The sequence below is a fragment of the Hoplias malabaricus genome, chromosome 15 (assembly GCF_029633855.1).
Source record: "Hoplias malabaricus isolate fHopMal1 chromosome 15, fHopMal1.hap1, whole genome shotgun sequence".
Lineage (NCBI taxonomy): Eukaryota > Metazoa > Chordata > Actinopteri > Characiformes > Erythrinidae > Hoplias > Hoplias malabaricus.
In genome coordinates this window covers 23181036-23209003 of record NC_089814.1, presented here as the reverse complement: position 1 = coordinate 23209003, position 27968 = coordinate 23181036, and the positions used below count along the sequence as shown (strand labels likewise).

At 53.9% G+C, this 27968-nt stretch overlaps 52 non-coding genes across 52 annotated transcripts; 18 read left to right on the top strand and 34 right to left on the bottom strand.

The window, feature by feature from the left end:
* Window positions 1-834: 834 nt before the first annotated feature.
* trnav-aac (transfer RNA valine (anticodon AAC)) lies at window positions 835-907 on the bottom strand. Its single transcript has one exon. It is a non-coding gene; the product is annotated as a tRNA-Val (tRNA).
* A 948-nt stretch (window positions 908-1855) lies between these two features.
* On the bottom strand, window positions 1856-1929 carry trnai-aau (transfer RNA isoleucine (anticodon AAU)). The gene has a single exon. It is a non-coding gene; the product is annotated as a tRNA-Ile (tRNA).
* Window positions 1930-2046: 117 nt separating this feature from the next.
* On the bottom strand, window positions 2047-2119 carry trnav-aac (transfer RNA valine (anticodon AAC)). The gene has a single exon. It is a non-coding gene; the product is annotated as a tRNA-Val (tRNA).
* A 948-nt stretch (window positions 2120-3067) lies between these two features.
* trnai-aau (transfer RNA isoleucine (anticodon AAU)) lies at window positions 3068-3141 on the bottom strand. Its single transcript has one exon. It is a non-coding gene; the product is annotated as a tRNA-Ile (tRNA).
* Window positions 3142-3258: 117 nt separating this feature from the next.
* Window positions 3259-3331, bottom strand: trnav-aac (transfer RNA valine (anticodon AAC)). Its single transcript has one exon. It is a non-coding gene; the product is annotated as a tRNA-Val (tRNA).
* Window positions 3332-4125: 794 nt separating this feature from the next.
* Window positions 4126-4198, top strand: trnaa-agc (transfer RNA alanine (anticodon AGC)). Its single transcript has one exon. It is a non-coding gene; the product is annotated as a tRNA-Ala (tRNA).
* An 81-nt stretch (window positions 4199-4279) lies between these two features.
* On the bottom strand, window positions 4280-4353 carry trnai-aau (transfer RNA isoleucine (anticodon AAU)). Its single transcript has one exon. It is a non-coding gene; the product is annotated as a tRNA-Ile (tRNA).
* Window positions 4354-5337: 984 nt separating this feature from the next.
* On the top strand, window positions 5338-5410 carry trnaa-agc (transfer RNA alanine (anticodon AGC)). The gene has a single exon. It is a non-coding gene; the product is annotated as a tRNA-Ala (tRNA).
* An 81-nt stretch (window positions 5411-5491) lies between these two features.
* trnai-aau (transfer RNA isoleucine (anticodon AAU)) lies at window positions 5492-5565 on the bottom strand. The gene has a single exon. It is a non-coding gene; the product is annotated as a tRNA-Ile (tRNA).
* Window positions 5566-5682: 117 nt separating this feature from the next.
* Window positions 5683-5755, bottom strand: trnav-aac (transfer RNA valine (anticodon AAC)). Its single transcript has one exon. It is a non-coding gene; the product is annotated as a tRNA-Val (tRNA).
* Window positions 5756-6549: 794 nt separating this feature from the next.
* trnaa-agc (transfer RNA alanine (anticodon AGC)) lies at window positions 6550-6622 on the top strand. The gene has a single exon. It is a non-coding gene; the product is annotated as a tRNA-Ala (tRNA).
* An 81-nt stretch (window positions 6623-6703) lies between these two features.
* On the bottom strand, window positions 6704-6777 carry trnai-aau (transfer RNA isoleucine (anticodon AAU)). Its single transcript has one exon. It is a non-coding gene; the product is annotated as a tRNA-Ile (tRNA).
* Window positions 6778-7761: 984 nt separating this feature from the next.
* trnaa-agc (transfer RNA alanine (anticodon AGC)) lies at window positions 7762-7834 on the top strand. The gene has a single exon. It is a non-coding gene; the product is annotated as a tRNA-Ala (tRNA).
* An 81-nt stretch (window positions 7835-7915) lies between these two features.
* Window positions 7916-7989, bottom strand: trnai-aau (transfer RNA isoleucine (anticodon AAU)). The gene has a single exon. It is a non-coding gene; the product is annotated as a tRNA-Ile (tRNA).
* Window positions 7990-8106: 117 nt separating this feature from the next.
* Window positions 8107-8179, bottom strand: trnav-aac (transfer RNA valine (anticodon AAC)). The gene has a single exon. It is a non-coding gene; the product is annotated as a tRNA-Val (tRNA).
* Window positions 8180-8973: 794 nt separating this feature from the next.
* On the top strand, window positions 8974-9046 carry trnaa-agc (transfer RNA alanine (anticodon AGC)). Its single transcript has one exon. It is a non-coding gene; the product is annotated as a tRNA-Ala (tRNA).
* Window positions 9047-9127: 81 nt separating this feature from the next.
* trnai-aau (transfer RNA isoleucine (anticodon AAU)) lies at window positions 9128-9201 on the bottom strand. The gene has a single exon. It is a non-coding gene; the product is annotated as a tRNA-Ile (tRNA).
* A 984-nt stretch (window positions 9202-10185) lies between these two features.
* Window positions 10186-10258, top strand: trnaa-agc (transfer RNA alanine (anticodon AGC)). Its single transcript has one exon. It is a non-coding gene; the product is annotated as a tRNA-Ala (tRNA).
* Window positions 10259-10339: 81 nt separating this feature from the next.
* trnai-aau (transfer RNA isoleucine (anticodon AAU)) lies at window positions 10340-10413 on the bottom strand. The gene has a single exon. It is a non-coding gene; the product is annotated as a tRNA-Ile (tRNA).
* A 117-nt stretch (window positions 10414-10530) lies between these two features.
* On the bottom strand, window positions 10531-10603 carry trnav-aac (transfer RNA valine (anticodon AAC)). The gene has a single exon. It is a non-coding gene; the product is annotated as a tRNA-Val (tRNA).
* Window positions 10604-11551: 948 nt separating this feature from the next.
* trnai-aau (transfer RNA isoleucine (anticodon AAU)) lies at window positions 11552-11625 on the bottom strand. The gene has a single exon. It is a non-coding gene; the product is annotated as a tRNA-Ile (tRNA).
* A 117-nt stretch (window positions 11626-11742) lies between these two features.
* Window positions 11743-11815, bottom strand: trnav-aac (transfer RNA valine (anticodon AAC)). Its single transcript has one exon. It is a non-coding gene; the product is annotated as a tRNA-Val (tRNA).
* Window positions 11816-12609: 794 nt separating this feature from the next.
* Window positions 12610-12682, top strand: trnaa-agc (transfer RNA alanine (anticodon AGC)). Its single transcript has one exon. It is a non-coding gene; the product is annotated as a tRNA-Ala (tRNA).
* Window positions 12683-12763: 81 nt separating this feature from the next.
* Window positions 12764-12837, bottom strand: trnai-aau (transfer RNA isoleucine (anticodon AAU)). The gene has a single exon. It is a non-coding gene; the product is annotated as a tRNA-Ile (tRNA).
* Window positions 12838-13821: 984 nt separating this feature from the next.
* Window positions 13822-13894, top strand: trnaa-agc (transfer RNA alanine (anticodon AGC)). Its single transcript has one exon. It is a non-coding gene; the product is annotated as a tRNA-Ala (tRNA).
* An 81-nt stretch (window positions 13895-13975) lies between these two features.
* trnai-aau (transfer RNA isoleucine (anticodon AAU)) lies at window positions 13976-14049 on the bottom strand. Its single transcript has one exon. It is a non-coding gene; the product is annotated as a tRNA-Ile (tRNA).
* Window positions 14050-14166: 117 nt separating this feature from the next.
* On the bottom strand, window positions 14167-14239 carry trnav-aac (transfer RNA valine (anticodon AAC)). The gene has a single exon. It is a non-coding gene; the product is annotated as a tRNA-Val (tRNA).
* Window positions 14240-15033: 794 nt separating this feature from the next.
* trnaa-agc (transfer RNA alanine (anticodon AGC)) lies at window positions 15034-15106 on the top strand. The gene has a single exon. It is a non-coding gene; the product is annotated as a tRNA-Ala (tRNA).
* Window positions 15107-15187: 81 nt separating this feature from the next.
* Window positions 15188-15261, bottom strand: trnai-aau (transfer RNA isoleucine (anticodon AAU)). The gene has a single exon. It is a non-coding gene; the product is annotated as a tRNA-Ile (tRNA).
* A 984-nt stretch (window positions 15262-16245) lies between these two features.
* On the top strand, window positions 16246-16318 carry trnaa-agc (transfer RNA alanine (anticodon AGC)). The gene has a single exon. It is a non-coding gene; the product is annotated as a tRNA-Ala (tRNA).
* Window positions 16319-16399: 81 nt separating this feature from the next.
* Window positions 16400-16473, bottom strand: trnai-aau (transfer RNA isoleucine (anticodon AAU)). Its single transcript has one exon. It is a non-coding gene; the product is annotated as a tRNA-Ile (tRNA).
* Window positions 16474-17457: 984 nt separating this feature from the next.
* On the top strand, window positions 17458-17530 carry trnaa-agc (transfer RNA alanine (anticodon AGC)). Its single transcript has one exon. It is a non-coding gene; the product is annotated as a tRNA-Ala (tRNA).
* A 272-nt stretch (window positions 17531-17802) lies between these two features.
* On the bottom strand, window positions 17803-17875 carry trnav-aac (transfer RNA valine (anticodon AAC)). The gene has a single exon. It is a non-coding gene; the product is annotated as a tRNA-Val (tRNA).
* A 794-nt stretch (window positions 17876-18669) lies between these two features.
* Window positions 18670-18742, top strand: trnaa-agc (transfer RNA alanine (anticodon AGC)). Its single transcript has one exon. It is a non-coding gene; the product is annotated as a tRNA-Ala (tRNA).
* Window positions 18743-18823: 81 nt separating this feature from the next.
* Window positions 18824-18897, bottom strand: trnai-aau (transfer RNA isoleucine (anticodon AAU)). Its single transcript has one exon. It is a non-coding gene; the product is annotated as a tRNA-Ile (tRNA).
* Window positions 18898-19881: 984 nt separating this feature from the next.
* Window positions 19882-19954, top strand: trnaa-agc (transfer RNA alanine (anticodon AGC)). The gene has a single exon. It is a non-coding gene; the product is annotated as a tRNA-Ala (tRNA).
* An 81-nt stretch (window positions 19955-20035) lies between these two features.
* On the bottom strand, window positions 20036-20109 carry trnai-aau (transfer RNA isoleucine (anticodon AAU)). Its single transcript has one exon. It is a non-coding gene; the product is annotated as a tRNA-Ile (tRNA).
* A 984-nt stretch (window positions 20110-21093) lies between these two features.
* trnaa-agc (transfer RNA alanine (anticodon AGC)) lies at window positions 21094-21166 on the top strand. Its single transcript has one exon. It is a non-coding gene; the product is annotated as a tRNA-Ala (tRNA).
* A 272-nt stretch (window positions 21167-21438) lies between these two features.
* Window positions 21439-21511, bottom strand: trnav-aac (transfer RNA valine (anticodon AAC)). The gene has a single exon. It is a non-coding gene; the product is annotated as a tRNA-Val (tRNA).
* Window positions 21512-22305: 794 nt separating this feature from the next.
* trnaa-agc (transfer RNA alanine (anticodon AGC)) lies at window positions 22306-22378 on the top strand. Its single transcript has one exon. It is a non-coding gene; the product is annotated as a tRNA-Ala (tRNA).
* Window positions 22379-22459: 81 nt separating this feature from the next.
* On the bottom strand, window positions 22460-22533 carry trnai-aau (transfer RNA isoleucine (anticodon AAU)). The gene has a single exon. It is a non-coding gene; the product is annotated as a tRNA-Ile (tRNA).
* Window positions 22534-23517: 984 nt separating this feature from the next.
* On the top strand, window positions 23518-23590 carry trnaa-agc (transfer RNA alanine (anticodon AGC)). Its single transcript has one exon. It is a non-coding gene; the product is annotated as a tRNA-Ala (tRNA).
* Window positions 23591-23671: 81 nt separating this feature from the next.
* On the bottom strand, window positions 23672-23745 carry trnai-aau (transfer RNA isoleucine (anticodon AAU)). The gene has a single exon. It is a non-coding gene; the product is annotated as a tRNA-Ile (tRNA).
* Window positions 23746-23862: 117 nt separating this feature from the next.
* trnav-aac (transfer RNA valine (anticodon AAC)) lies at window positions 23863-23935 on the bottom strand. Its single transcript has one exon. It is a non-coding gene; the product is annotated as a tRNA-Val (tRNA).
* Window positions 23936-24729: 794 nt separating this feature from the next.
* On the top strand, window positions 24730-24802 carry trnaa-agc (transfer RNA alanine (anticodon AGC)). Its single transcript has one exon. It is a non-coding gene; the product is annotated as a tRNA-Ala (tRNA).
* Window positions 24803-24883: 81 nt separating this feature from the next.
* Window positions 24884-24957, bottom strand: trnai-aau (transfer RNA isoleucine (anticodon AAU)). The gene has a single exon. It is a non-coding gene; the product is annotated as a tRNA-Ile (tRNA).
* Window positions 24958-25074: 117 nt separating this feature from the next.
* trnav-aac (transfer RNA valine (anticodon AAC)) lies at window positions 25075-25147 on the bottom strand. Its single transcript has one exon. It is a non-coding gene; the product is annotated as a tRNA-Val (tRNA).
* A 948-nt stretch (window positions 25148-26095) lies between these two features.
* trnai-aau (transfer RNA isoleucine (anticodon AAU)) lies at window positions 26096-26169 on the bottom strand. Its single transcript has one exon. It is a non-coding gene; the product is annotated as a tRNA-Ile (tRNA).
* Window positions 26170-26286: 117 nt separating this feature from the next.
* On the bottom strand, window positions 26287-26359 carry trnav-aac (transfer RNA valine (anticodon AAC)). Its single transcript has one exon. It is a non-coding gene; the product is annotated as a tRNA-Val (tRNA).
* A 794-nt stretch (window positions 26360-27153) lies between these two features.
* trnaa-agc (transfer RNA alanine (anticodon AGC)) lies at window positions 27154-27226 on the top strand. The gene has a single exon. It is a non-coding gene; the product is annotated as a tRNA-Ala (tRNA).
* Window positions 27227-27307: 81 nt separating this feature from the next.
* Window positions 27308-27381, bottom strand: trnai-aau (transfer RNA isoleucine (anticodon AAU)). The gene has a single exon. It is a non-coding gene; the product is annotated as a tRNA-Ile (tRNA).
* A 117-nt stretch (window positions 27382-27498) lies between these two features.
* trnav-aac (transfer RNA valine (anticodon AAC)) lies at window positions 27499-27571 on the bottom strand. Its single transcript has one exon. It is a non-coding gene; the product is annotated as a tRNA-Val (tRNA).
* Window positions 27572-27968: the final 397 nt, after the last annotated feature.

Sequence of the window (27968 nt, the reverse complement as noted above, 5' to 3'; positions counted from 1 at the left end):
AGGGCAGAGGAGATCGACTTCCCACGTGAAAGGCAGATCTGCTCCCCACGAAACTAATGAAAATGGCTTGATGGCCTGTGTCATACGCTGCTGGACTTTTAGCTTGAGTCTAAGCTGTGCATGGGCTTGTCTGTGGTAGCAACTGAAGTTCAGCGGGTGGTGAGCTACATCGCCCCTCCTGGTCCCAACATGGAACAGCGCACTCAGTAAGATCACTTCAACTTAAGCAGCCCTGAAGGGCACAGAGACGTTGCCTATGACCGCACTTTAAGGCATCTTGATTGAGCCATGGACCTTTAAAGCATTCAGCTGCGCCTCGTCCGGATGAGCTATCCATCGTCCAAGGCCTTGCGCTTGCGCGTGCCAGCTGGCGCGTACGCCGACCATGCTCTGTGTCGTTAGCCCTGTACCATGTGAGCCAAGAAGTCCCTGGGCTTTGGAGACGGGTATGTCTTTGGCATCAAATGATACGAGCGCAGCAAAGGAAAAGGGGAATTAGCTCAAATGGTAGAGCGCTCGCTTAGCATGCGAGAGGTAGCGGGATCGATGCCCGCATTCTTCAGCAAGAGCTTTTATCCAAGGTCCACGCAAAGAGACTGACAGAGGCCACGGCGCTTGCTGGGTTAACGTGAAAAAGCTGTTTTGGCCCATACGGGGATCGAACCCGCGACCTTGGCGTTATTAGCACCACGCTCTAACCAACTGAGCTAACCGGCCTCGGGGACTGAGCGCCCGTCAAGCAGGAACGACAAAGGAGCTCCCAGTGACGACGATCGATGTACATGCAAGAAAAATGTTTCTCTCGGGCCGTGAAAAACAGAAGAGGAGCTCTCGTGTTTCTGCCCGGTTTCGAACCGGGGACCTTTCGCGTGTTAGGCGAACGTGATAACCACTACACTACAGAAACCAGCTACACCCCTCGAGGCCACCTTGAGATTCCACAGGCCACATGGGACCAGTACAGCTTGACTTTGGACTGACGTACTGATCAATTCTTTACATGGTGAAATACACCTGCACTTTACCGTGAGCCAGGACCCTGCGTCTTGGAGACTTGGCCGTACCGAAATCAGCCACTTTGCCCGTGGCGCAGTGGCCCTTTCTTTGATTTTCCAGCGAGGCGCTGAACACATTACTCCGACAGCAGTCACAATCGCAGGGCAGTTTTCCAATCCGACCGCATGGACTTTGTCCAGAAGCTCCCCCCTCGTTAGGGCAGAGGAGACCGACTTCCCACGTGAAAGGCAGATCTGCTCCCCACGAAACTAATGAAAATGGCTTGATGGCCTGTGTCATACGCTGCTGGACTTTTAGCTTGAGTCTAAGCTGTGCATGGGCTTGTCTGTGGTAGCAACTGAAGTTCAGAGGGTGGTGAGCTACATCGCCCCTCCTGGTCCCAACATGGAACAGCGCACTCAGTAAGATCACTTCAACTTAAGCAGCCCTGAAGGGCACAGAGACGTTGCCTATGACCGCACTTTAAGGCATCTTGATTGAGCCATGGACCTTTAAAGCATTCAGCTGCGCCTCGTCCGGATGAGCTATCCATCGTCCAAGGCCTTGCGCTTGCGCGTGCCAGCTGGCGCGTACGCCGACCATGCTCTGTGTCGTTAGCCCTGTACCATGTGAGCCAAGAAGTCCCTGGGCTTTGGAGACGGGTATGTCTTTGGCATCAAATGATACGAGCGCAGCAAAGGAAAAGGGGATTTAGCTCAAATGGTAGAGCGCTCGCTTAGCATGCGAGAGGTAGCGGGATCGATGCCCGCATTCTCCAGCAAGAGCTTTTATCCAAGGTCCACGCAAAGAGACTGACAGAGGCCACGGCGCTTGCTGGGTTAACGTGAAAAAGCTGTTTTGGCCCGTACGGGGATCGAACCCGCGACCTTGGCGTTATTAGCACCACGCTCTAACCAACTGAGCTAACCGGCCTCGGGGACTGAGCGCCCGTCAAGCAGGAATGACAAAGGAGCTCCCAGTGACGACGATCGATGTACATGCAAGAAAAATGTTTCTCTCGGGCCGTGAAAAACAGAAGAGGAGCTCTCGTGTTTCTGCCCGGTTTCGAACCGGGGACCTTTCGCGTGTTAGGCGAACGTGATAACCACTACACTACAGAAACCAGCTACACCCCTCGAGGCCACCTTGAGATTCCACAGGCCACATGGGACCAGTACAGCTTGACTTTGGACTGACGTACTGATCAATTCTTTACATGGTGAAATACACCTGCACTTTACCGTGAGCCAGGACCCTGCGTCTTGGAGACTTGGCCGTACCGAAATCAGCCACTTTGCCCGTGGCGCAGTGGCCCTTTCTTTGATTTTCCATCGAGGCGCTGAACACATTACTCCGACAGCAGTCACAATCGCAGGGCAGTTTTCCAATCCGACCGCATGGACTTTGTCCAGAAGCTCCCCCCTCGTTAGGGCAGAGGAGACCGACTTCCCACGTGAAAGGCAGATCTGCTCCCCACGAAACTAATGAAAATGGCTTGATGGCCTGTGTCATACGCTGCTGGACTTTTAGCTTGAGTCTAAGCTGTGCATGGGCTTGTCTGTGGTAGCAACTGAAGTTCAGAGGGTGGTGAGCTACATCGCCCCTCCTGGTCCCAACATGGAACAGCGCACTCAGTAAGATCACTTCAACTTAAGCAGCCCTGAAGGGCACAGAGACGTTGCCTATGACCGCACTTTAAGGCATCTTGATTGAGCCATGGACCTTTAAAGCATTCAGCTGCGCCTCGTCCGGATGAGCTATCCATCGTCCAAGGCCTTGCGCTTGCGCGTGCCAGCTGGCGCGTACGCCGACCATGCTCTGTGTCGTTAGCCCTGTACCATGTGAGCCAAGAAGTCCCTGGGCTTTGGAGACGGGTATGTCTTTGGCATCAAATGATACGAGCGCAGCAAAGGAAAAGGGGATTTAGCTCAAATGGTAGAGCGCTCGCTTAGCATGCGAGAGGTAGCGGGATCGATGCCCGCATTCTCCAGCAAGAGCTTTTATCCAAGGTCCACGCAAAGAGACTGACAGAGGCCACGGCGCTTGCTGGGTTAACGTGAAAAAGCTGTTTTGGCCCGTACGGGGATCGAACCCGCGACCTTGGCGTTATTAGCACCACGCTCTAACCAACTGAGCTAACCGGCCTCGGGGACCGAGTGCCCGTCAAGCAGGAACGACAAAGGAGCTCCCAGTGACGACGATCGATGTACATGCAAGAAAAATGTTTCTCTCGGGCCGTGAAAAACAGAAGAGGAGCTCTCGTGTTTCTGCCCGGTTTCGAACCGGGGACCTTTCGCGTGTTAGGCGAACGTGATAACCACTACACTACAGAAACCAGCTACACCCCTCGAGGCCACCTTGAGATTCCACAGGCCACATGGGACCAGTACAGCTTGACTTTGGACTGACGTACTGATCAATTCTTTACATGGTGAAATACACCTGCACTTTACCGTGAGCCAGGACCCTGCGTCTTGGAGACTTGGCCGTACCGAAATCAGCCACTTTGCCCGTGGCGCAGTGGCCCTTTCTTTGATTTTCCAGCGAGGCGCTGAACACATTACTCCGACAGCAGTCACAATCGCAGGGCAGTTTTCCAATCCGACCGCATGGACTTTGTCCAGAAGCTCCCCCCTCGTTAGGGCAGAGGAGACCGACTTCCCACGTGAAAGGCAGATCTGCTCCCCACGAAACTAATGAAAATGGCTTGATGGCCTGTGTCATACGCTGCTGGACTTTTAGCTTGAGTCTAAGCTGTACATGGGCTTGTCTGTGGTAGCAACTGAAGTTCAGAGGGTGGTGAGCTACATCGCCCCTCCTGGTCCCAACATGGAACAGCGCACTCAGTAAGATCACTTCAACTTAAGCAGCCCTGAAGGGCACAGAGACGTTGCCTATGACCGCACTTTAAGGCATCTTGATTGAGCCATGGACCTTTAAAGCATTCAGCTGCGCCTCGTCCGGATGAGCTATCCATCGTCCAAGGCCTTGCGCTTGCGCGTGCCAGCTGGCGCGTACGCCGACCATGCTCTGTGTCGTTAGCCCTGTACCATGTGAGCCAAGAAGTCCCTGGGCTTTGGAGACGGGTATGTCTTTGGCATCAAATGATACGAGCGCAGCAAAGGAAAAGGGGAATTAGCTCAAATGGTAGAGCGCTCGCTTAGCATGCGAGAGGTAGCGGGATCGATGCCCGCATTCTCCAGCAAGAGCTTTTATCCAAGGTCCACGCAAAGAGACTGACAGAGGCCACGGCGCTTGCTGGGTTAACGTGAAAAAGCTGTTTTGGCCCGTACGGGGATCGAACCCGCGACCTTGGCGTTATTAGCACCACGCTCTAACCAACTGAGCTAACCGGCCTCGGGGACCGAGTGCCCGTCAAGCAGGAACGACAAAGGAGCTCCCAGTGACGACGATCGATGTACATGCAAGAAAAATGTTTCTCTCGGGCCGTGAAAAACAGAAGAGGAGCTCTCGTGTTTCTGCCCGGTTTCGAACCAGGGACCTTTCGCGTGTTAGGCGAACGTGATAACCACTACACTACAGAAACCAGGTACACTCCTCGAGGCCACCTTGAGATTCCACAGGCCACATGGGACCAGTACAGCTTGACTTTGGACTGACGTACTGATCAATTCTTTACATGGTGAAATACACCTGCACTTTACCGTGAGCCAGGACCCTGCGTCTTGGAGACTTGGCCGTACCGAAATCAGCCACTTTGCCCGTGGCGCAGTGGCCCTTTCTTTGATTTTCCAGCGAGGCGCTGAACACATTACTCCGACAGCAGTCACAATCGCAGGGCAGTTTTCCAATCCGACCGCATGGACTTTGTCCAGAAGCTCCCCCCTCGTTAGGGCAGAGGAGACCGACTTCCCACGTGAAAGGCAGATCTGCTCCCCACAAAACTAATGAAAATGGCTTGATGGCCTGTGTCATACGCTGCTGGACTTTTAGCTTGAGTCTAAGCTGTGCATGGGCTTGTCTGTGGTAGCAACTAAAGTTCAGAGGGTGGTGAGCTACATCGCCCCTCCTGGTCCCAACATGGAACAGCGCACTCAGTAAGATCACTTCAACTTAAGCAGCCCTGAAGGGCACAGAGACGTTGCCTATGACCGCACTTTAAGGCATCTTGATTGAGCCATGGACCTTTAAAGCATTCAGCTGCGCCTCGTCCGGATGAGCTATCCATCGTCCAAGGCCTTGCGCTTGCGCGTGCCAGCTGGCGCGTACGCCGACCATGCTCTGTGTCGTTAGCCCTGTACCATGTGAGCCAAGAAGTCCCTGGGCTTTGGAGACGGGTATGTCTTTGGCATCAAATGATACGAGCGCAGCAAAGGAAAAGGGGAATTAGCTCAAATGGTAGAGCGCTCGCTTAGCATGCGAGAGGTAGCGGGATCGATGCCCGCATTCTCCAGCAAGAGCTTTTATCCAAGGTCCACGCAAAGAGACTGACAGAGGCCACGGCGCTTGCTGGGTTAACGTGAAAAAGCTGTTTTGGCCCGTACGGGGATCGAACCCGCGACCTTGGCGTTATTAGCACCACGCTCTAACCAACTGAGCTAACCGGCCTCGGGGACTGAGTGCCCGTCAAGCAGGAACGACAAAGGAGCTCCCAGTGACGACGATCGATGTACATGCAAGAAAAATGTTTCTCTCGGGCCGTGAAAAACAGAAGAGGAGCTCTCGTGTTTCTGCCCGGTTTCGAACCGGGGACCTTTCGCGTGTTAGGCGAACGTGATAACCACTACACTACAGAAACCAGCTACACTCCTCGAGGCCACCTTGAGATTCCACAGGCCACATGGGACCAGTACAGCTTGACTTTGGACTGACGTACTGATCAATTCTTTACATGGTGAAATACACCTGCACTTTACCGTGAGCCAGGACCCTGCGTCTGGGAGACTTGGCCGTACCGAAATCAGCCACTTTGCCCGTGGCGCAGTGGCCCTTTCTTTGATTTTCCAGCGAGGCGCTGAACACATTACTCGGACAGCAGTCACAATCGCAGGGCAGTTTTCCAATCCGACCGCATGGACTTTGTCCAGAAGCTCCCCCCTCGTTAGGGCAGAGGAGACCGACTTCCCACGTGAAAGGCAGATCTGCTCCCCACGAAACTAATGAAAATGGCTTGATGGCCTGTGCCATACGCTGCTGGACTTTTAGCTTGAGTCTAAGCTGTGCATGGGCTTGTCTGTGGTAGCAACTGAAGTTCAGAGGGTGGTGAGCTACATCGCCCCTCCTGGTCCCAACATGGAACAGCGCACTCAGTAAGATCACTTCAACTTAAGCAGCCCTGAAGGGCACAGAGACGTTGCCTATGACCGCACTTTAAGGCATCTTGATTGAGCCATGGACCTTTAAAGCATTCAGCTGCGCCTCGTCCGGATGAGCTATCCATCGTCCAAGGCCTTGCGCTTGCGCGTGCCAGCTGGCGCGTACGCCGACCATGCTCTGTGTCGTTAGCCCTGTACCATGTGAGCCAAGAAGTCCCTGGGCTTTGGAGACGGGTATGTCTTTGGCATCAAATGATACGAGCGCAGCAAAGGAAAAGGGGAATTAGCTCAAATGGTAGAGCGCTCGCTTAGCATGCGAGAGGTAGCGGGATCGATGCCCGCATTCTCCAGCAAGAGCTTTTATCCAAGGTCCACGCAAAGAGACTGACAGAGGCCACGGCGCTTGCTGGGTTAACGTGAAAAAGCTGTTTTGGCCCGTACGGGGATCGAACCCGCGACCTTGGCGTTATTAGCACCACGCTCTAACCAACTGAGCTAACCGGCCTCGGGGACCGAGTGCCCGTCAAGCAGGAACGACAAAGGAGCTCCCAGTGACGACGATCGATGTACATGCAAGAAAAATGTTTCTCTCGGGCCGTGAAAAACAGAAGAGGAGCTCTCGTGTTTCTGCCCGGTTTCGAACCAGGGACCTTTCGCGTGTTAGGCGAACGTGATAACCACTACACTACAGAAACCAGGTACACTCCTCGAGGCCACCTTGAGATTCCACAGGCCACATGGGACCAGTACAGCTTGACTTTGGACTGACGTACTGATCAATTCTTTACATGGTGAAATACACCTGCACTTTACCGTGAGCCAGGACCCTGCGTCTTGGAGACTTGGCCGTACCGAAATCAGCCACTTTGCCCGTGGCGCAGTGGCCCTTTCTTTGATTTTCCAGCGAGGCGCTGAACACATTACTCCGACAGCAGTCACAATCGCAGGGCAGTTTTCCAATCCGACCGCATGGACTTTGTCCAGAAGCTCCCCCCTCGTTAGGGCAGAGGAGACCGACTTCCCACGTGAAAGGCAGATCTGCTCCCCACAAAACTAATGAAAATGGCTTGATGGCCTGTGTCATACGCTGCTGGACTTTTAGCTTGAGTCTAAGCTGTGCATGGGCTTGTCTGTGGTAGCAACTAAAGTTCAGAGGGTGGTGAGCTACATCGCCCCTCCTGGTCCCAACATGGAACAGCGCACTCAGTAAGATCACTTCAACTTAAGCAGCCCTGAAGGGCACAGAGACGTTGCCTATGACCGCACTTTAAGGCATCTTGATTGAGCCATGGACCTTTAAAGCATTCAGCTGCGCCTCGTCCGGATGAGCTATCCATCGTCCAAGGCCTTGCGCTTGCGCGTGCCAGCTGGCGCGTACGCCGACCATGCTCTGTGTCGTTAGCCCTGTACCATGTGAGCCAAGAAGTCCCTGGGCTTTGGAGACGGGTATGTCTTTGGCATCAAATGATACGAGCACAGCAAAGGAAAAGGGGAATTAGCTCAAATGGTAGAGCGCTCGCTTAGCATGCGAGAGGTAGCGGGATCGATGCCCGCATTCTCCAGCAAGAGCTTTTATCCAAGGTCCACGCAAAGAGACTGACAGAGGCCACGGCGCTTGCTGGGTTAACGTGAAAAAGCTGTTTTGGCCCGTACGGGGATCGAACCCGCGACCTTGGCGTTATTAGCACCACGCTCTAACCAACTGAGCTAACCGGCCTCGGGGACTGAGCGCCCGTCAAGCAGGAACGACAAAGGAGCTCCCAGTGACGACGATCGATGTACATGCAAGAAAAATGTTTCTCTCGGGCCGTGAAAAACAGAAGAGGAGCTCTCGTGTTTCTGCCCGGTTTCGAACCGGGGACCTTTCGCGTGTTAGGCGAACGTGATAACCACTACACTACAGAAACCAGCTACACTCCTCGAGGCCACCTTGAGATTCCACAGGCCACATGGGACCAGTACAGCTTGACTTTGGACTGACGTACTGATCAATTCTTTACATGGTGAAATACACCTGCACTTTACCGTGAGCCAGGACCCTGCGTCTTGGAGACTTGGCCGTACCGAAATCAGCCACTTTGCCCGTGGCGCAGTGGCCCTTTCTTTGATTTTCCAGCGAGGCGCTGAACACATTACTCCGACAGCAGTCACAATCGCAGGGCAGTTTTCCAATCCGACCGCATGGACTTTGTCCAGAAGCTCCCCCCTCGTTAGGGCAGAGGAGACCGACTTCCCACGTGAAAGGCAGATCTGCTCCCCACGAAACTAATGAAAATGGCTTGATGGCCTGTGCCATACGCTGCTGGACTTTTAGCTTGAGTCTAAGCTGTGCATGGGCTTGTCTGTGGTAGCAACTGAAGTTCAGAGGGTGGTGAGCTACATCGCCCCTCCTGGTCCCAACATGGAACAGCGCACTCAGTAAGATCACTTCAACTTAAGCAGCCCTGAAGGGCACAGAGACGTTGCCTATGACCGCACTTTAAGGCATCTTGATTGAGCCATGGACCTTTAAAGCATTCAGCTGCGCCTCGTCCGGATGAGCTATCCATCGTCCAAGGCCTTGCGCTTGCGCGTGCCAGCTGGCGCGTACGCCGACCATGCTCTGTGTCGTTAGCCCTGTACCATGTGAGCCAAGAAGTCCCTGGGCTTTGGAGACGGGTATGTCTTTGGCATCAAATGATACGAGCGCAGCAAAGGAAAAGGGGAATTAGCTCAAATGGTAGAGCGCTCGCTTAGCATGCGAGAGGTAGCGGGATCGATGCCCGCATTCTCCAGCAAGAGCTTTTATCCAAGGTCCACGCAAAGAGACTGACAGAGGCCACGGCGCTTGCTGGGTTAACGTGAAAAAGCTGTTTTGGCCCGTACGGGGATCGAACCCGCGACCTTGGCGTTATTAGCACCACGCTCTAACCAACTGAGCTAACCGGCCTCGGGGACCGAGTGCCCGTCAAGCAGGAACGACAAAGGAGCTCCCAGTGACGACGATCGATGTACATGCAAGAAAAATGTTTCTCTCGGGCCGTGAAAAACAGAAGAGGAGCTCTCGTGTTTCTGCCCGGTTTCGAACCAGGGACCTTTCGCGTGTTAGGCGAACGTGATAACCACTACACTACAGAAACCAGGTACACTCCTCGAGGCCACCTTGAGATTCCACAGGCCACATGGGACCAGTACAGCTTGACTTTGGACTGACGTACTGATCAATTCTTTACATGGTGAAATACACCTGCACTTTACCGTGAGCCAGGACCCTGCGTCTTGGAGACTTGGCCGTACCGAAATCAGCCACTTTGCCCGTGGCGCAGTGGCCCTTTCTTTGATTTTCCAGCGAGGCGCTGAACACATTACTCCGACAGCAGTCACAATCGCAGGGCAGTTTTCCAATCCGACCGCATGGACTTTGTCCAGAAGCTCCCCCCTCGTTAGGGCAGAGGAGACCGACTTCCCACGTGAAAGGCAGATCTGCTCCCCACAAAACTAATGAAAATGGCTTGATGGCCTGTGTCATACGCTGCTGGACTTTTAGCTTGAGTCTAAGCTGTGCATGGGCTTGTCTGTGGTAGCAACTAAAGTTCAGAGGGTGGTGAGCTACATCGCCCCTCCTGGTCCCAACATGGAACAGCGCACTCAGTAAGATCACTTCAACTTAAGCAGCCCTGAAGGGCACAGAGACGTTGCCTATGACCGCACTTTAAGGCATCTTGATTGAGCCATGGACCTTTAAAGCATTCAGCTGCGCCTCGTCCGGATGAGCTATCCATCGTCCAAGGCCTTGCGCTTGCGCGTGCCAGCTGGCGCGTACGCCGACCATGCTCTGTGTCGTTAGCCCTGTACCATGTGAGCCAAGAAGTCCCTGGGCTTTGGAGACGGGTATGTCTTTGGCATCAAATGATACGAGCGCAGCAAAGGAAAAGGGGAATTAGCTCAAATGGTAGAGCGCTCGCTTAGCATGCGAGAGGTAGCGGGATCGATGCCCGCATTCTCCAGCAAGAGCTTTTATCCAAGGTCCACGCAAAGAGACTGACAGAGGCCACGGCGCTTGCTGGGTTAACGTGAAAAAGCTGTTTTGGCCCGTACGGGGATCGAACCCGCGACCTTGGCGTTATTAGCACCACGCTCTAACCAACTGAGCTAACCGGCCTCGGGGACTGAGCGCCCGTCAAGCAGGAACGACAAAGGAGCTCCCAGTGACGACGATCGATGTACATGCAAGAAAAATGTTTCTCTCGGGCCGTGAAAAACAGAAGAGGAGCTCTCGTGTTTCTGCCCGGTTTCGAACCGGGGACCTTTCGCGTGTTAGGCGAACGTGATAACCACTACACTACAGAAACCAGCTACACTCCTCGAGGCCACCTTGAGATTCCACAGGCCACATGGGACCAGTACAGCTTGACTTTGGACTGACGTACTGATCAATTCTTTACATGGTGAAATACACCTGCACTTTACCGTGAGCCAGGACCCTGCGTCTTGGAGACTTGGCCGTACCGAAATCAGCCACTTTGCCCGTGGCGCAGTGGCCCTTTCTTTGATTTTCCAGCGAGGCGCTGAACACATTACTCCGACAGCAGTCACAATCGCAGGGCAGTTTTCCAATCCGACCGCATGGACTTTGTCCAGAAGCTCCCCCCTCGTTAGGGCAGAGGAGACCGACTTCCCACGTGAAAGGCAGATCTGCTCCCCACGAAACTAATGAAAATGGCTTGATGGCCTGTGCCATACGCTGCTGGACTTTTAGCTTGAGTCTAAGCTGTGCATGGGCTTGTCTGTGGTAGCAACTGAAGTTCAGAGGGTGGTGAGCTACATCGCCCCTCCTGGTCCCAACATGGAACAGCGCACTCAGTAAGATCACTTCAACTTAAGCAGCCCTGAAGGGCACAGAGACGTTGCCTATGACCGCACTTTAAGGCATCTTGATTGAGCCATGGACCTTTAAAGCATTCAGCTGCGCCTCGTCCGGATGAGCTATCCATCGTCCAAGGCCTTGCGCTTGCGCGTGCCAGCTGGCGCGTACGCCGACCATGCTCTGTGTCGTTAGCCCTGTACCATGTGAGCCAAGAAGTCCCTGGGCTTTGGAGACGGGTATGTCTTTGGCATCAAATGATACGAGCGCAGCAAAGGAAAAGGGGAATTAGCTCAAATGGTAGAGCGCTCGCTTAGCATGCGAGAGGTAGCGGGATCGATGCCTGCATTCTCCAGCAAGAGCTTTTATCCAAGGTCCACGCAAAGAGACTGACAGAGGCCACGGCGCTTGCTGGGTTAACGTGAAAAAGCTGTTTTGGCCCGTACGGGGATCGAACCCGCGACCTTGGCGTTATTAGCACCACGCTCTAACCAACTGAGCTAACCGGCCTCGGGGACTGAGCGCCCGTCAAGCAGGAACGACAAAGGAGCTCCCAGTGACGACGATCGATGTACATGCAAGAAAAATGTTTCTCTCAGGCCGTGAAAAACAGAAGAGGAGCTCTCGTGTTTCTGCCCGGTTTCGAACCGGGGACCTTTCGCGTGTTAGGCGAACGTGATAACCACTACACTACAGAAACCAGCTACACTCCTCGAGGCCACCTTGAGATTCCACAGGCCACATGGGACCAGTACAGCTTGACTTTGGACTGACGTACTGATCAATTCTTTACATGGTGAAATACACCTGCACTTTACCGTGAGCCAGGACCCTGCGTCTTGGAGACTTGGCCGTACCGAAATCAGCCACTTTGCCCGTGGCGCAGTGGCCCTTTCTTTGATTTTCCAGCGAGGCGCTGAACACATTACTCCGACAGCAGTCACAATCGCAGGGCAGTTTTCCAATCCGACCGCATGGACTTTGTCCAGAAGCTCCCCCCTCGTTAGGGCAGAGGAGACCGACTTCCCACGTGAAAGGCAGATCTGCTCCCCACGAAACTAATGAAAATGGCTTGATGGCCTGTGTCATACGCTGCTGGACTTTTAGCTTGAGTCTAAGCTGTGCATGGGCTTGTCTGTGGTAGCAACTGAAGTTCAGAGGGTGGTGAGCTACATCGCCCCTCCTGGTCCCAACATGGAACAGCGCACTCAGTAAGATCACTTCAACTTAAGCAGCCCTGAAGGGCACAGAGACGTTGCCTATGACCGCACTTTAAGGCATCTTGATTGAGCCATGGACCTTTAAAGCATTCAGCTGCGCCTCGTCCGGATGAGCTATCCATCGTCCAAGGCCTTGCGCTTGCGCGTGCCAGCTGGCGCGTACGCCGACCATGCTCTGTGTCGTTAGCCCTGTACCATGTGAGCCAAGAAGTCCCTGGGCTTTGGAGACGGGTATGTCTTTGGCATCAAATGATACGAGCGCAGCAAAGGAAAAGGGGAATTAGCTCAAATGGTAGAGCGCTCGCTTAGCATGCGAGAGGTAGCGGGATCGATGCCCGCATTCTCCAGCAAGAGCTTTTATCCAAGGTCCACGCAAAGAGACTGACAGAGGCCACGGCGCTTGCTGGGTTAACGTGAAAAAGCTGTTTTGGCCCGTACGGGGATCGAACCCGCGACCTTGGCGTTATTAGCACCACGCTCTAACCAACTGAGCTAACCGGCCTCGGGGACCGAGTGCCCGTCAAGCAGGAACGACAAAGGAGCTCCCAGTGACGACGATCGATGTACATGCAAGAAAAATGTTTCTCTCGGGCCGTGAAAAACAGAAGAGGAGCTCTCGTGTTTCTGCCCGGTTTCGAACCAGGGACCTTTCGCGTGTTAGGCGAACGTGATAACCACTACACTACAGAAACCAGGTACACTCCTCGAGGCCACCTTGAGATTCCACAGGCCACATGGGACCAGTACAGCTTGACTTTGGACTGACGTACTGATCAATTCTTTACATGGTGAAATACACCTGCACTTTACCGTGAGCCAGGACCCTGCGTCTTGGAGACTTGGCCGTACCGAAATCAGCCACTTTGCCCGTGGCGCAGTGGCCCTTTCTTTGATTTTCCAGCGAGGCGCTGAACACATTACTCCGACAGCAGTCACAATCGCAGGGCAGTTTTCCAATCCGACCGCATGGACTTTGTCCAGAAGCTCCCCCCTCGTTAGGGCAGAGGAGACCGACTTCCCACGTGAAAGGCAGATCTGCTCCCCACGAAACTAATGAAAATGGCTTGATGGCCTGTGCCATACGCTGCTGGACTTTTAGCTTGAGTCTAAGCTGTGCATGGGCTTGTCTGTGGTAGCAACTGAAGTTCAGAGGGTGGTGAGCTACATCGCCCCTCCTGGTCCCAACATGGAACAGCGCACTCAGTAAGATCACTTCAACTTAAGCAGCCCTGAAGGGCACAGAGACGTTGCCTATGACCGCACTTTAAGGCATCTTGATTGAGCCATGGACCTTTAAAGCATTCAGCTGCGCCTCGTCCGGATGAGCTATCCATCGTCCAAGGCCTTGCGCTTGCGCGTGCCAGCTGGCGCGTACGCCGACCATGCTCTGTGTCGTTAGCCCTGTACCATGTGAGCCAAGAAGTCCCTGGGCTTTGGAGACGGGTATGTCTTTGGCATCAAATGATACGAGCGCAGCAAAGGAAAAGGGGAATTAGCTCAAATGGTAGAGCGCTCGCTTAGCATGCGAGAGGTAGCGGGATCGATGCCCGCATTCTCCAGCAAGAGCTTTTATCCAAGGTCCACGCAAAGAGACTGACAGAGGCCACGGCGCTTGCTGGGTTAACGTGAAAAAGCTGTTTTGGCCCGTACGGGGATCGAACCCGCGACCTTGGCGTTATTAGCACCACGCTCTAACCAACTGAGCTAACCGGCCTCGGGGACCGAGCGCCCGTCAAGCAGGAACGACAAAGGAGCTCCCAGTGACGACGATCGATGTACATGCAAGAAAAATGTTTCTCTCAGGCCGTGAAAAACAGAAGAGGAGCTCTCGTGTTTCTGCCCGGTTTCGAACCGGGGACCTTTCGCGTGTTAGGCGAACGTGATAACCACTACACTACAGAAACCAGCTACACTCCTCGAGGCCACCTTGAGATTCCACAGGCCACATGGGACCAGTACAGCTTGACTTTGGACTGACGTACTGATCAATTCTTTACATGGTGAAATACACCTGCACTTTACCGTGAGCCAGGACCCTGCGTCTTGGAGACTTGGCCGTACCGAAATCAGCCACTTTGCCCGTGGCGCAGTGGCCCTTTCTTTGATTTTCCAGCGAGGCGCTGAACACATTACTCCGACAGCAGTCACAATCGCAGGGCAGTTTTCCAATCCGACCGCATGGACTTTGTCCAGAAGCTCCCCCCTCGTTAGGGCAGAGGAGACCGACTTCCCACGTGAAAGGCAGATCTGCTCCCCACGAAACTAATGAAAATGGCTTGATGGCCTGTGTCATACGCTGCTGGACTTTTAGCTTGAGTCTAAGCTGTGCATGGGCTTGTCTGTGGTAGCAACTGAAGTTCAGAGGGTGGTGAGCTACATCGCCCCTCCTGGTCCCAACATGGAACAGCGCACTCAGTAAGATCACTTCAACTTAAGCAGCCCTGAAGGGCACAGAGACGTTGCCTATGACCGCACTTTAAGGCATCTTGATTGAGCCATGGACCTTTAAAGCATTCAGCTGCGCCTCGTCCGGATGAGCTATCCATCGTCCAAGGCCTTGCGCTTGCGCGTGCCAGCTGGCGCGTACGCCGACCATGCTCTGTGTCGTTAGCCCTGTACCATGTGAGCCAAGAAGTCCCTGGGCTTTGGAGACGGGTATGTCTTTGGCATCAAATGATACGAGCGCAGCAAAGGAAAAGGGGAATTAGCTCAAATGGTAGAGCGCTCGCTTAGCATGCGAGAGGTAGCGGGATCGATGCCCGCATTCTCCAGCAAGAGCTTTTATCCAAGGTCCACGCAAAGAGACTGACAGAGGCCACGGCGCTTGCTGGGTTAACGTGAAAAAGCTGTTTTGGCCCGTACGGGGATCGAACCCGCGACCTTGGCGTTATTAGCACCACGCTCTAACCAACTGAGCTAACCGGCCTCGGGGACCGAGTGCCCGTCAAGCAGGAACGACAAAGGAGCTCCCAGTGACGACGATCGATGTACATGCAAGAAAAATGTTTCTCTCGGGCCGTGAAAAACAGAAGAGGAGCTCTCGTGTTTCTGCCCGGTTTCGAACCAGGGACCTTTCGCGTGTTAGGCGAACGTGATAACCACTACACTACAGAAACCAGGTACACTCCTCGAGGCCACCTTGAGATTCCACAGGCCACATGGGACCAGTACAGCTTGACTTTGGACTGACGTACTGATCAATTCTTTACATGGTGAAATACACCTGCACTTTACCGTGAGCCAGGACCCTGCGTCTTGGAGACTTGGCCGTACCGAAATCAGCCACTTTGCCCGTGGCGCAGTGGCCCTTTCTTTGATTTTCCAGCGAGGCGCTGAACACATTACTCCGACAGCAGTCACAATCGCAGGGCAGTTTTCCAATCCGACCGCATGGACTTTGTCCAGAAGCTCCCCCCTCGTTAGGGCAGAGGAGACCGACTTCCCACGTGAAAGGCAGATCTGCTCCCCACAAAACTAATGAAAATGGCTTGATGGCCTGTGTCATACGCTGCTGGACTTTTAGCTTGAGTCTAAGCTGTGCATGGGCTTGTCTGTGGTAGCAACTAAAGTTCAGAGGGTGGTGAGCTACATCGCCCCTCCTGGTCCCAACATGGAACAGCGCACTCAGTAAGATCACTTCAACTTAAGCAGCCCTGAAGGGCACAGAGACGTTGCCTATGACCGCACTTTAAGGCATCTTGATTGAGCCATGGACCTTTAAAGCATTCAGCTGCGCCTCGTCCGGATGAGCTATACATCGTCCAAGGCCTTGCGCTTGCGCGTGCCAGCTGGCGCGTACGCCGACCATGCTCTGTGTCGTTAGCCCTGTACCATGTGAGCCAAGAAGTCCCTGGGCTTTGGAGACGGGTATGTCTTTGGCATCAAATGATACGAGCGCAGCAAAGGAAAAGGGGAATTAGCTCAAATGGTAGAGCGCTCGCTTAGCATGCGAGAGGTAGCGGGATCGATGCCCGCATTCTCCAGCAAGAGCTTTTATCCAAGGTCCACGCAAAGAGACTGACAGAGGCCACGGCGCTTGCTGGGTTAACGTGAAAAAGCTGTTTTGGCCCGTACGGGGATCGAACCCGCGACCTTGGCGTTATTAGCACCACGCTCTAACCAACTGAGCTAACCGGCCTCGGGGACCGAGTGCCCGTCAAGCAGGAACGACAAAGGAGCTCCCAGTGACGACGATCGATGTACATGCAAGAAAAATGTTTCTCTCGGGCCGTGAAAAACAGAAGAGGAGCTCTCGTGTTTCTGCCCGGTTTCGAACCAGGGACCTTTCGCGTGTTAGGCGAACGTGATAACCACTACACTACAGAAACCAGGTACACTCCTCGAGGCCACCTTGAGATTCCACAGGCCACATGGGACCAGTACAGCTTGACTTTGGACTGACGTACTGATCAATTCTTTACATGGTGAAATACACCTGCACTTTACCGTGAGCCAGGACCCTGCGTCTTGGAGACTTGGCCGTACCGAAATCAGCCACTTTGCCCGTGGCGCAGTGGCCCTTTCTTTGATTTTCCAGCGAGGCGCTGAACACATTACTCCGACAGCAGTCACAATCGCAGGGCAGTTTTCCAATCCGACCGCATGGACTTTGTCCAGAAGCTCCCCCCTCGTTAGGGCAGAGGAGACCGACTTCCCACGTGAAAGGCAGATCTGCTCCCCACAAAACTAATGAAAATGGCTTGATGGCCTGTGTCATACGCTGCTGGACTTTTAGCTTGAGTCTAAGCTGTGCATGGGCTTGTCTGTGGTAGCAACTAAAGTTCAGAGGGTGGTGAGCTACATCGCCCCTCCTGGTCCCAACATGGAACAGCGCACTCAGTAAGATCACTTCAACTTAAGCAGCCCTGAAGGGCACAGAGACGTTGCCTATGACCGCACTTTAAGGCATCTTGATTGAGCCATGGACCTTTAAAGCATTCAGCTGCGCCTCGTCCGGATGAGCTATCCATCGTCCAAGGCCTTGCGCTTGCGCGTGCCAGCTGGCGCGTACGCCGACCATGCTCTGTGTCGTTAGCCCTGTACCATGTGAGCCAAGAAGTCCCTGGGCTTTGGAGACGGGTATGTCTTTGGCATCAAATGATACGAGCGCAGCAAAGGAAAAGGGGAATTAGCTCAAATGGTAGAGCGCTCGCTTAGCATGCGAGAGGTAGCGGGATCGATGCCCGCATTCTCCAGCAAGAGCTTTTATCCAAGGTCCACGCAAAGAGACTGACAGAGGCCACGGCGCTTGCTGGGTTAACGTGAAAAAGCTGTTTTGGCCTGTACGGGGATCGAACCCGCGACCTTGGCGTTATTAGCACCACGCTCTAACCAACTGAGCTAACCGGCCTCGAGGACCGAGCGCCCGTCAAGCAGGAACGACAAAGGAGCTCCCAGTGACGACGATCGATGTACATGCAAGAAAAATGTTTCTCTCGGGCCATGAAAAACAGAAGAGGAGCTCTCGTGTTTCTGCCCGGTTTCGAACCGGGGACCTTTCGCGTGTTAGGCGAACGTGATAACCACTACACTACAGAAACCAGCTACACTCCTCGAGGCCACCTTGAGATTCCACAGGCCACATGGGACCAGTACAGCTTGACTTTGGACTGACGTACTGATCAATTCTTTACATGGTGAAATACACCTGCACTTTACCGTGAGCCAGGACCCTGCGTCTTGGAGACTTGGCCGTACCGAAATCAGCCACTTTGCCCGTGGCGCAGTGGCCCTTTCTTTGATTTTCCAGCGAGGCGCTGAACACATTACTCCGACAGCAGTCACAATCGCAGGGCAGTTTTCCAATCCGACCGCATGGACTTTGTCCAGAAGCTCCCCCCTCGTTAGGGCAGAGGAGACCGACTTCCCACGTGAAAGGCAGATCTGCTCCCCACGAAACTAATGAAAATGGCTTGATGGCCTGTGTCATACGCTGCTGGACTTTTAGCTTGAGTCTAAGCTGTGCATGGGCTTGTCTGTGGTAGCAACTGAAGTTCAGAGGGTGGTGAGCTACATCGCCCCTCCTGGTCCCAACATGGAACAGCGCACTCAGTAAGATCACTTCAACTTAAGCAGCCCTGAAGGGCACAGAGACGTTGCCTATGACCGCACTTTAAGGCATCTTGATTGAGCCATGGACCTTTAAAGCATTCAGCTGCGCCTCGTCCGGATGAGCTATCCATCGTCCAAGGCCTTGCGCTTGCGCGTGCCAGCTGGCGCGTACGCCGACCATGCTCTGTGTCGTTAGCCCTGTACCATGTGAGCCAAGAAGTCCCTGGGCTTTGGAGACGGGTATGTCTTTGGCATCAAATGATACGAGCGCAGCAAAGGAAAAGGGGAATTAGCTCAAATGGTAGAGCGCTCGCTTAGCATGCGAGAGGTAGCGGGATCGATGCCCGCATTCTCCAGCAAGAGCTTTTATCCAAGGTCCACGCAAAGAGACTGACAGAGGCCACGGCGCTTGCTGGGTTAACGTGAAAAAGCTGTTTTGGCCCGTACGGGGATCGAACCCGCGACCTTGGCGTTATTAGCACCACGCTCTAACCAACTGAGCTAACCGGCCTCGGGGACCGAGTGCCCGTCAAGCAGGAACGACAAAGGAGCTCCCAGTGACGACGATCGATGTACATGCAAGAAAAATGTTTCTCTCGGGCCGTGAAAAACAGAAGAGGAGCTCTCGTGTTTCTGCCCGGTTTCGAACCAGGGACCTTTCGCGTGTTAGGCGAACGTGATAACCACTACACTACAGAAACCAGGTACACTCCTCGAGGCCACCTTGAGATTCCACAGGCCACATGGGACCAGTACAGCTTGACTTTGGACTGACGTACTGATCAATTCTTTACATGGTGAAATACACCTGCACTTTACCGTGAGCCAGGACCCTGCGTCTTGGAGACTTGGCCGTACCGAAATCAGCCACTTTGCCCGTGGCGCAGTGGCCCTTTCTTTGATTTTCCAGCGAGGCGCTGAACACATTACTCCGACAGCAGTCACAATCGCAGGGCAGTTTTCCAATCCGACCGCATGGACTTTGTCCAGAAGCTCCCCCCTCGTTAGGGCAGAGGAGACCGACTTCCCACGTGAAAGGCAGATCTGCTCCCCACAAAACTAATGAAAATGGCTTGATGGCCTGTGTCATACGCTGCTGGACTTTTAGCTTGAGTCTAAGCTGTGCATGGGCTTGTCTGTGGTAGCAACTAAAGTTCAGAGGGTGGTGAGCTACATCGCCCCTCCTGGTCCCAACATGGAACAGCGCACTCAGTAAGATCACTTCAACTTAAGCAGCCCTGAAGGGCACAGAGACGTTGCCTATGACCGCACTTTAAGGCATCTTGATTGAGCCATGGACCTTTAAAGCATTCAGCTGCGCCTCGTCCGGATGAGCTATACATCGTCCAAGGCCTTGCGCTTGCGCGTGCCAGCTGGCGCGTACGCCGACCATGCTCTGTGTCGTTAGCCCTGTACCATGTGAGCCAAGAAGTCCCTGGGCTTTGGAGACGGGTATGTCTTTGGCATCAAATGATACGAGCGCAGCAAAGGAAAAGGGGAATTAGCTCAAATGGTAGAGCGCTCGCTTAGCATGCGAGAGGTAGCGGGATCGATGCCCGCATTCTCCAGCAAGAGCTTTTATCCAAGGTCCACGCAAAGAGACTGACAGAGGCCACGGCGCTTGCTGGGTTAACGTGAAAAAGCTGTTTTGGCCCGTACGGGGATCGAACCCGCGACCTTGGCGTTATTAGCACCACGCTCTAACCAACTGAGCTAACCGGCCTCGGGGACCGAGTGCCCGTCAAGCAGGAACGACAAAGGAGCTCCCAGTGACGACGATCGATGTACATGCAAGAAAAATGTTTCTCTCGGGCCGTGAAAAACAGAAGAGGAGCTCTCGTGTTTCTGCCCGGTTTCGAACCAGGGACCTTTCGCGTGTTAGGCGAACGTGATAACCACTACACTACAGAAACCAGGTACACTCCTCGAGGCCACCTTGAGATTCCACAGGCCACATGGGACCAGTACAGCTTGACTTTGGACTGACGTACTGATCAATTCTTTACATGGTGAAATACACCTGCACTTTACCGTGAGCCAGGACCCTGCGTCTTGGAGACTTGGCCGTACCGAAATCAGCCACTTTGCCCGTGGCGCAGTGGCCCTTTCTTTGATTTTCCAGCGAGGCGCTGAACACATTACTCCGACAGCAGTCACAATCGCAGGGCAGTTTTCCAATCCGACCGCATGGACTTTGTCCAGAAGCTCCCCCCTCGTTAGGGCAGAGGAGACCGACTTCCCACGTGAAAGGCAGATCTGCTCCCCACAAAACTAATGAAAATGGCTTGATGGCCTGTGTCATACGCTGCTGGACTTTTAGCTTGAGTCTAAGCTGTGCATGGGCTTGTCTGTGGTAGCAACTAAAGTTCAGAGGGTGGTGAGCTACATCGCCCCTCCTGGTCCCAACATGGAACAGCGCACTCAGTAAGATCACTTCAACTTAAGCAGCCCTGAAGGGCACAGAGACGTTGCCTATGACCGCACTTTAAGGCATCTTGATTGAGCCATGGACCTTTAAAGCATTCAGCTGCGCCTCGTCCGGATGAGCTATACATCGTCCAAGGCCTTGCGCTTGCGCGTGCCAGCTGGCGCGTACGCCGACCATGCTCTGTGTCGTTAGCCCTGTACCATGTGAGCCAAGAAGTCCCTGGGCTTTGGAGACGGGTATGTCTTTGGCATCAAATGATACGAGCGCAGCAAAGGAAAAGGGGAATTAGCTCAAATGGTAGAGCGCTCGCTTAGCATGCGAGAGGTAGCGGGATCGATGCCCGCATTCTCCAGCAAGAGCTTTTATCCAAGGTCCACGCAAAGAGACTGACAGAGGCCACGGCGCTTGCTGGGTTAACGTGAAAAAGCTGTTTTGGCCTGTACGGGGATCGAACCCGCGACCTTGGCGTTATTAGCACCACGCTCTAACCAACTGAGCTAACCGGCCTCGAGGACCGAGCGCCCGTCAAGCAGGAACGACAAAGGAGCTCCCAGTGACGACGATCGATGTACATGCAAGAAAAATGTTTCTCTCGGGCCGTGAAAAACAGAAGAGGAGCTCTCGTGTTTCTGCCCGGTTTCGAACCGGGGACCTTTCGCGTGTTAGGCGAACGTGATAACCACTACACTACAGAAACCAGCTACACTCCTCGAGGCCACCTTGAGATTCCACAGGCCACATGGGACCAGTACAGCTTGACTTTGGACTGACGTACTGATCAATTCTTTACATGGTGAAATACACCTGCACTTTACCGTGAGCCAGGACCCTGCGTCTTGGAGACTTGGCCGTACCGAAATCAGCCACTTTGCCCGTGGCGCAGTGGCCCTTTCTTTGATTTTCCAGCGAGGCGCTGAACACATTACTCCGACAGCAGTCACAATCGCAGGGCAGTTTTCCAATCCGACCGCATGGACTTTGTCCAGAAGCTCCCCCCTCGTTAGGGCAGAGGAGACCGACTTCCCACGTGAAAGGCAGATCTGCTCCCCACGAAACTAATGAAAATGGCTTGATGGCCTGTGTCATACGCTGCTGGACTTTTAGCTTGAGTCTAAGCTGTGCATGGGCTTGTCTGTGGTAGCAACTGAAGTTCAGAGGGTGGTGAGCTACATCGCCCCTCCTGGTCCCAACATGGAACAGCGCACTCAGTAAGATCACTTCAACTTAAGCAGCCCTGAAGGGCACAGAGACGTTGCCTATGACCGCACTTTAAGGCATCTTGATTGAGCCATGGACCTTTAAAGCATTCAGCTGCGCCTTGTCCGGATGAGCTATCCATCGTCCAAGGCCTTGCGCTTGCGCGTGCCAGCTGGCGCGTACGCCGACCATGCTCTGTGTCGTTAGCCCTGTACCATGTGAGCCAAGAAGTCCCTGGGCTTTGGAGACGGGTATGTCTTTGGCATCAAATGATACGAGCGCAGCAAAGGAAAAGGGGAATTAGCTCAAATGGTAGAGCGCTCGCTTAGCATGCGAGAGGTAGCGGGATCGATGCCCGCATTCTCCAGCAAGAGCTTTTATCCAAGGTCCACGCAAAGAGACTGACAGAGGCCAAGGCGCTTGCTGGGTTAACGTGAAAAAGCTGTTTTGGCCCGTACGGGGATCGAACCCGCGACCTTGGCGTTATTAGCACCACGCTCTAACCAACTGAGCTAACCGGCCTCGGGGACCGAGCGCCCGTCAAGCAGGAACGACAAAGGAGCTCCCAGTGACGACGATCGATGTACATGCAAGAAAAATGTTTCTCTCGGGCCGTGAAAAACAGAAGAGGAGCTCTCGTGTTTCTGCCCGGTTTCGAACCGGGCACCTTTCGCGTGTTAGGCGAACGTGATAACCACTACACTACAGAAACCAGCTACACTCCTCGAGGCCACCTTGAGATTCCACAGGCCACATGGGACCAGTACAGCTTGACTTTGGACTGACGTACTGATCAATTCTTTACATGGTGAAATACACCTGCACTTTACCGTGAGCCAGGACCCTGCGTCTTGGAGACTTGGCCGTACCGAAATCAGCCACTTTGCCCGTGGCGCAGTGGCCCTTTCTTTGATTTTCCAGCGAGGCGCTGAACACATTACTCCGACAGCAGTCACAATCGCAGGGCAGTTTTCCAATCCGACCGCATGGACTTTGTCCAGAAGCTCCCCCCTCGTTAGGGCAGAGGAGACCGACTTCCCACGTGAAAGGCAGATCTGCTCCCCACGAAACTAATGAAAATGGCTTGATGGCCTGTGTCATACGCTGCTGGACTTTTAGCTTGAGTCTAAGCTGTGCATGGGCTTGTCTGTGGTAGCAACTGAAGTTCAGAGGGTGGTGAGCTACATCGCCCCTCCTGGTCCCAACATGGAACAGCGCACTCAGTAAGATCACTTCAACTTAAGCAGCCCTGAAGGGCACAGAGACGTTGCCTATGACCGCACTTTAAGGCATCTTGATTGAGCCATGGACCTTTAAAGCATTCAGCTGCGCCTCGTCCGGATGAGCTATCCATCGTCCAAGGCCTTGCGCTTGCGCGTGCCAGCTGGCGCGTACGCCGACCATGCTCTGTGTCGTTAGCCCTGTACCATGTGAGCCAAGAAGTCCCTGGGCTTTGGAGACGGGTATGTCTTTGGCATCAAATGATACGAGCGCAGCAAAGGAAAAGGGGAATTAGCTCAAATGGTAGAGCGCTCGCTTAGCATGCGAGAGGTAGCGGGATCGATGCCCGCATTCTCCAGCAAGAGCTTTTATCCAAGGTCCACGCAAAGAGACTGACAGAGGCCACGGCGCTTGCTGGGTTAACGTGAAAAAGCTGTTTTGGCCCGTACGGGGATCGAACCCGCGACCTTGGCGTTATTAGCACCACGCTCTAACCAACTGAGCTAACCGGCCTCGGGGACCGAGCGCCCGTCAAGCAGGAACGACAAAGGAGCTCCCAGTGACGATGATCGATGTACATGCAAGAAAAATGTTTCTCTCGGGCCGTGAAAAACAGAAGAGGAGCTCTCGTGTTTCTGCCCGGTTTCGAACCGGGGACCTTTCGCGTGTTAGGCGAACGTGATAACCACTACACTACAGAAACCAGCTACACTCCTTGAGGCCACCTTGAGATTCCACAGGCCACATGGGACCAGTACAGCTTGACTTTGGACTGACGTACTGATCAATTCTTTACATGGTGAAATACACCTGCACTTTACCGTGAGCCAGGACCCTGCGTCTTGGAGACTTGGCCGTACCGAAATCAGCCACTTTGCCCGTGGCGCAGTGGCCCTTTCTTTGATTTTCCAGCGAGGCGCTGAACACATTACTCCGACAGCAGTCACAATCGCAGGGCAGTTTTCCAATCCGACCGCATGGACTTTGTCCAGAAGCTCCCCCCTCGTTAGGGCAGAGGAGACCGACTTCCCACGTGAAAGGCAGATCTGCTCCCCACGAAACTAATGAAAATGGCTTGATGGCCTGTGTCATACGCTGCTGGACTTTTAGCTTGAGTCTAAGCTGTGCATGGGCTTGTCTGTGGTAGCAACTGAAGTTCAGAGGGTGGTGAGCTACATCGCCCCTCCTGGTCCCAACATGGAACAGCGCACTCAGTAAGATCACTTCAACTTAAGCAGCCCTGAAGGGCACAGAGACGTTGCCTATGACCGCACTTTAAGGCATCTTGATTGAGCCATGGACCTTTAAAGCATTCAGCTGCGCCTCGTCCGGATGAGCTATCCATCGTCCAAGGCCTTGCGCTTGCGCGTGCCAGCTGGCGCGTACGCCGACCATGCTCTGTGTCGTTAGCCCTGTACCATGTGAGCCAAGAAGTCCCTGGGCTTTGGAGACGGGTATGTCTTTGGCATCAAATGATACGAGCGCAGCAAAGGAAAAGGGGAATTAGCTCAAATGGTAGAGCGCTCGCTTAGCATGCGAGAGGTAGCGGGATCGATGCCCGCATTCTCCAGCAAGAGCTTTTATCCAAGGTCCACGCAAAGAGACTGACAGAGGCCACGGCGCTTGCTGGGTTAACGTGAAAAAGCTGTTTTGGCCCGTACGGGGATCGAACCCGCGACCTTGGCGTTATTAGCACCACGCTCTAACCAACTGAGCTAACCGGCCTCGGGGACCGAGCGCCCGTCAAGCAGGAACGACAAAGGAGCTCCCAGTGACGACGATCGATGTACATGCAAGAAAAATGTTTCTCTCGGGCCGTGAAAAACAGAAGAGGAGCTCTCGTGTTTCTGCCCGGTTTCGAACCGGGGACCTTTCGCGTGTTAGGCGAACGTGATAACCACTACACTACAGAAACCAGCTACACTCCTCGAGGCCACCTTGAGATTCCACAGGCCACATGGGACCAGTACAGCTTGACTTTGGACTGACGTACTGATCAATTCTTTACATGGTGAAATACACCTGCACTTTACCGTGAGCCAGGACCCTGCGTCTTGGAGACTTGGCCGTACCGAAATCAGCCACTTTGCCCGTGGCGCAGTGGCCCTTTCTTTGATTTTCCAGCGAGGCGCTGAACACATTACTCCGACAGCAGTCACAATCGCAGGGCAGTTTTCCAATCCGACCGCATGGACTTTGTCCAGAAGCTCCCCCCTCGTTAGGGCAGAGGAGACCGACTTCCCACGTGAAAGGCAGATCTGCTCCCCACGAAACTAATGAAAATGGCTTGATGGCCTGTGTCATACGCTGCTGGACTTTTAGCTTGAGTCTAAGCTGTGCATGGGCTTGTCTGTGGTAGCAACTGAAGTTCAGAGGGTGGTGAGCTACATCGCCCCTCCTGGTCCCAACATGGAACAGCGCACTCAGTAAGATCACTTCAACTTAAGCAGCCCTGAAGGGCACAGAGACGTTGCCTATGACCGCACTTTAAGGCATCTTGATTGAGCCATGGACCTTTAAAGCATTCAGCTGCGCCTCGTCCGGATGAGCTATCCATCGTCCAAGGCCTTGCGCTTGCGCGTGCCAGCTGGCGCGTACGCCGACCATGCTCTGTGTCGTTAGCCCTGTACCATGTGAGCCAAGAAGTCCCTGGGCTTTGGAGACGGGTATGTCTTTGGCATCAAATGATACGAGCGCAGCAAAGGAAAAGGGGAATTAGCTCAAATGGTAGAGCGCTCGCTTAGCATGCAAGAGGTAGCGGGATCGATGCCCGCATTCTCCAGCAAGAGCTTTTATCCAAGGTCCACGCAAAGAGACTGACAGAGGCCACGGCGCTTGCTGGGTTAACGTGAAAAAGCTGTTTTGGCCCGTACGGGGATCGAACCCGCGACCTTGGCGTTATTAGCACCACGCTCTAACCAACTGAGCTAACCGGCCTCGGGGACCGAGCGCCCGTCAAGCAGGAACGACAAAGGAGCTCCCAGTGACGACGATCGATGAACATGCAAGAAAAATGTTTCTCTCGGGCCGTGAAAAACAGAAGAGGAGCTCTCGTGTTTCTGCCCGGTTTCGAACCGGGGACCTTTCGCGTGTTAGGCGAACGTGATAACCACTACACTACAGAAACCAGCTACACTCCTCGAGGCCACCTTGAGATTCCACAGGCCACATGGGACCAGTACAGCTTGACTTTGGACTGACGTACTGATCAATTCTTTACATGGTGAAATACACCTGCACTTTACCGTGAGCCAGGACCCTGCGTCTTGGAGACTTGGCCGTACCGAAATCAGCCACTTTGCCCGTGGCGCAGTGGCCCTTTCTTTGATTTTCCAGCGAGGCGCTGAACACATTACTCCGACAGCAGTCACAATCGCAGGGCAGTTTTCCAATCCGACCGCATGGACTTTGTCCAGAAGCTCCCCCCTCGTTAGGGCAGAGGAGACCGACTTCCCACGTGAAAGGCAGATCTGCTCCCCACGAAACTAATGAAAATGGCTTGATGGCCTGTGCCATACGCTGCTGGACTTTTAGCTTGAGTCTAAGCTGTGCATGGGCTTGTCTGTGGTAGCAACTGAAGTTCAGAGGGTGGTGAGCTACATCGCCCCTCCTGGTCCCAACATGGAACAGCGCACTCAGTAAGATCACTTCAACTTAAGCAGCCCTGAAGGGCACAGAGACGTTGCCTATGACCGCACTTTAAGGCATCTTGATTGAGCCATGGACCTTTAAAGCATTCAGCTGCGCCTCGTCCGGATGAGCTATCCATCGTCCAAGGCCTTGCGCTTGCGCGTGCCAGCTGGCGCGTACGCCGACCATGCTCTGTGTCGTTAGCCCTGTACCATGTGAGCCAAGAAGTCCCTGGGCTTTGGAGACGGGTATGTCTTTGGCATCAAATGATACGAGCGCAGCAAAGGAAAAGGGGAATTAGCTCAAATGGTAGAGCGCTCGCTTAGCATGCGAGAGGTAGCGGGATCGATGCCCGCATTCTCCAGCAAGAGCTTTTATCCAAGGTCCACGCAAAGAGACTGACAGAGGCCACGGCGCTTGCTGGGTTAACGTGAAAAAGCTGTTTTGGCCCGTACGGGGATCGAACCCGCGACCTTGGCGTTATTAGCACCACGCTCTAACCAACTGAGCTAACCGGCCTCGGGGACCGAGCGCCCGTCAAGCAGGAACGACAAAGGAGCTCCCAGTGACGACGATCGATGAACATGCAAGAAAAATGTTTCTCTCGGGCCGTGAAAAACAGAAGAGGAGCTCTCGTGTTTCTGCCCGGTTTCGAACCGGGGACCTTTCGCGTGTTAGGCGAACGTGATAACCACTACACTACAGAAACCAGCTACACTCCTCGAGGCCACCTTGAGATTCCACAGGCCACATGGGACCAGTACAGCTTGACTTTGGACTGACGTACTGATCAATTCTTTACATGGTGAAATACACCTGCACTTTACCGTGAGCCAGGACCCTGCGTCTTGGAGACTTGGCCGTACCGAAATCAGCCACTTTGCCCGTGGCGCAGTGGCCCTTTCTTTGATTTTCCAGCGAGGCGCTGAACACATTACTCCGACAGCAGTCACAATCGCAGGGCAGTTTTCCAATCCGACCGCATGGACTTTGTCCAGAAGCTCCCCCCTCGTTAGGGCAGAGGAGACCGACTTCCCACGTGAAAGGCAGATCTGCTCCCCACGAAACTAATGAAAATGGCTTGATGGCCTGTGCCATACGCTGCT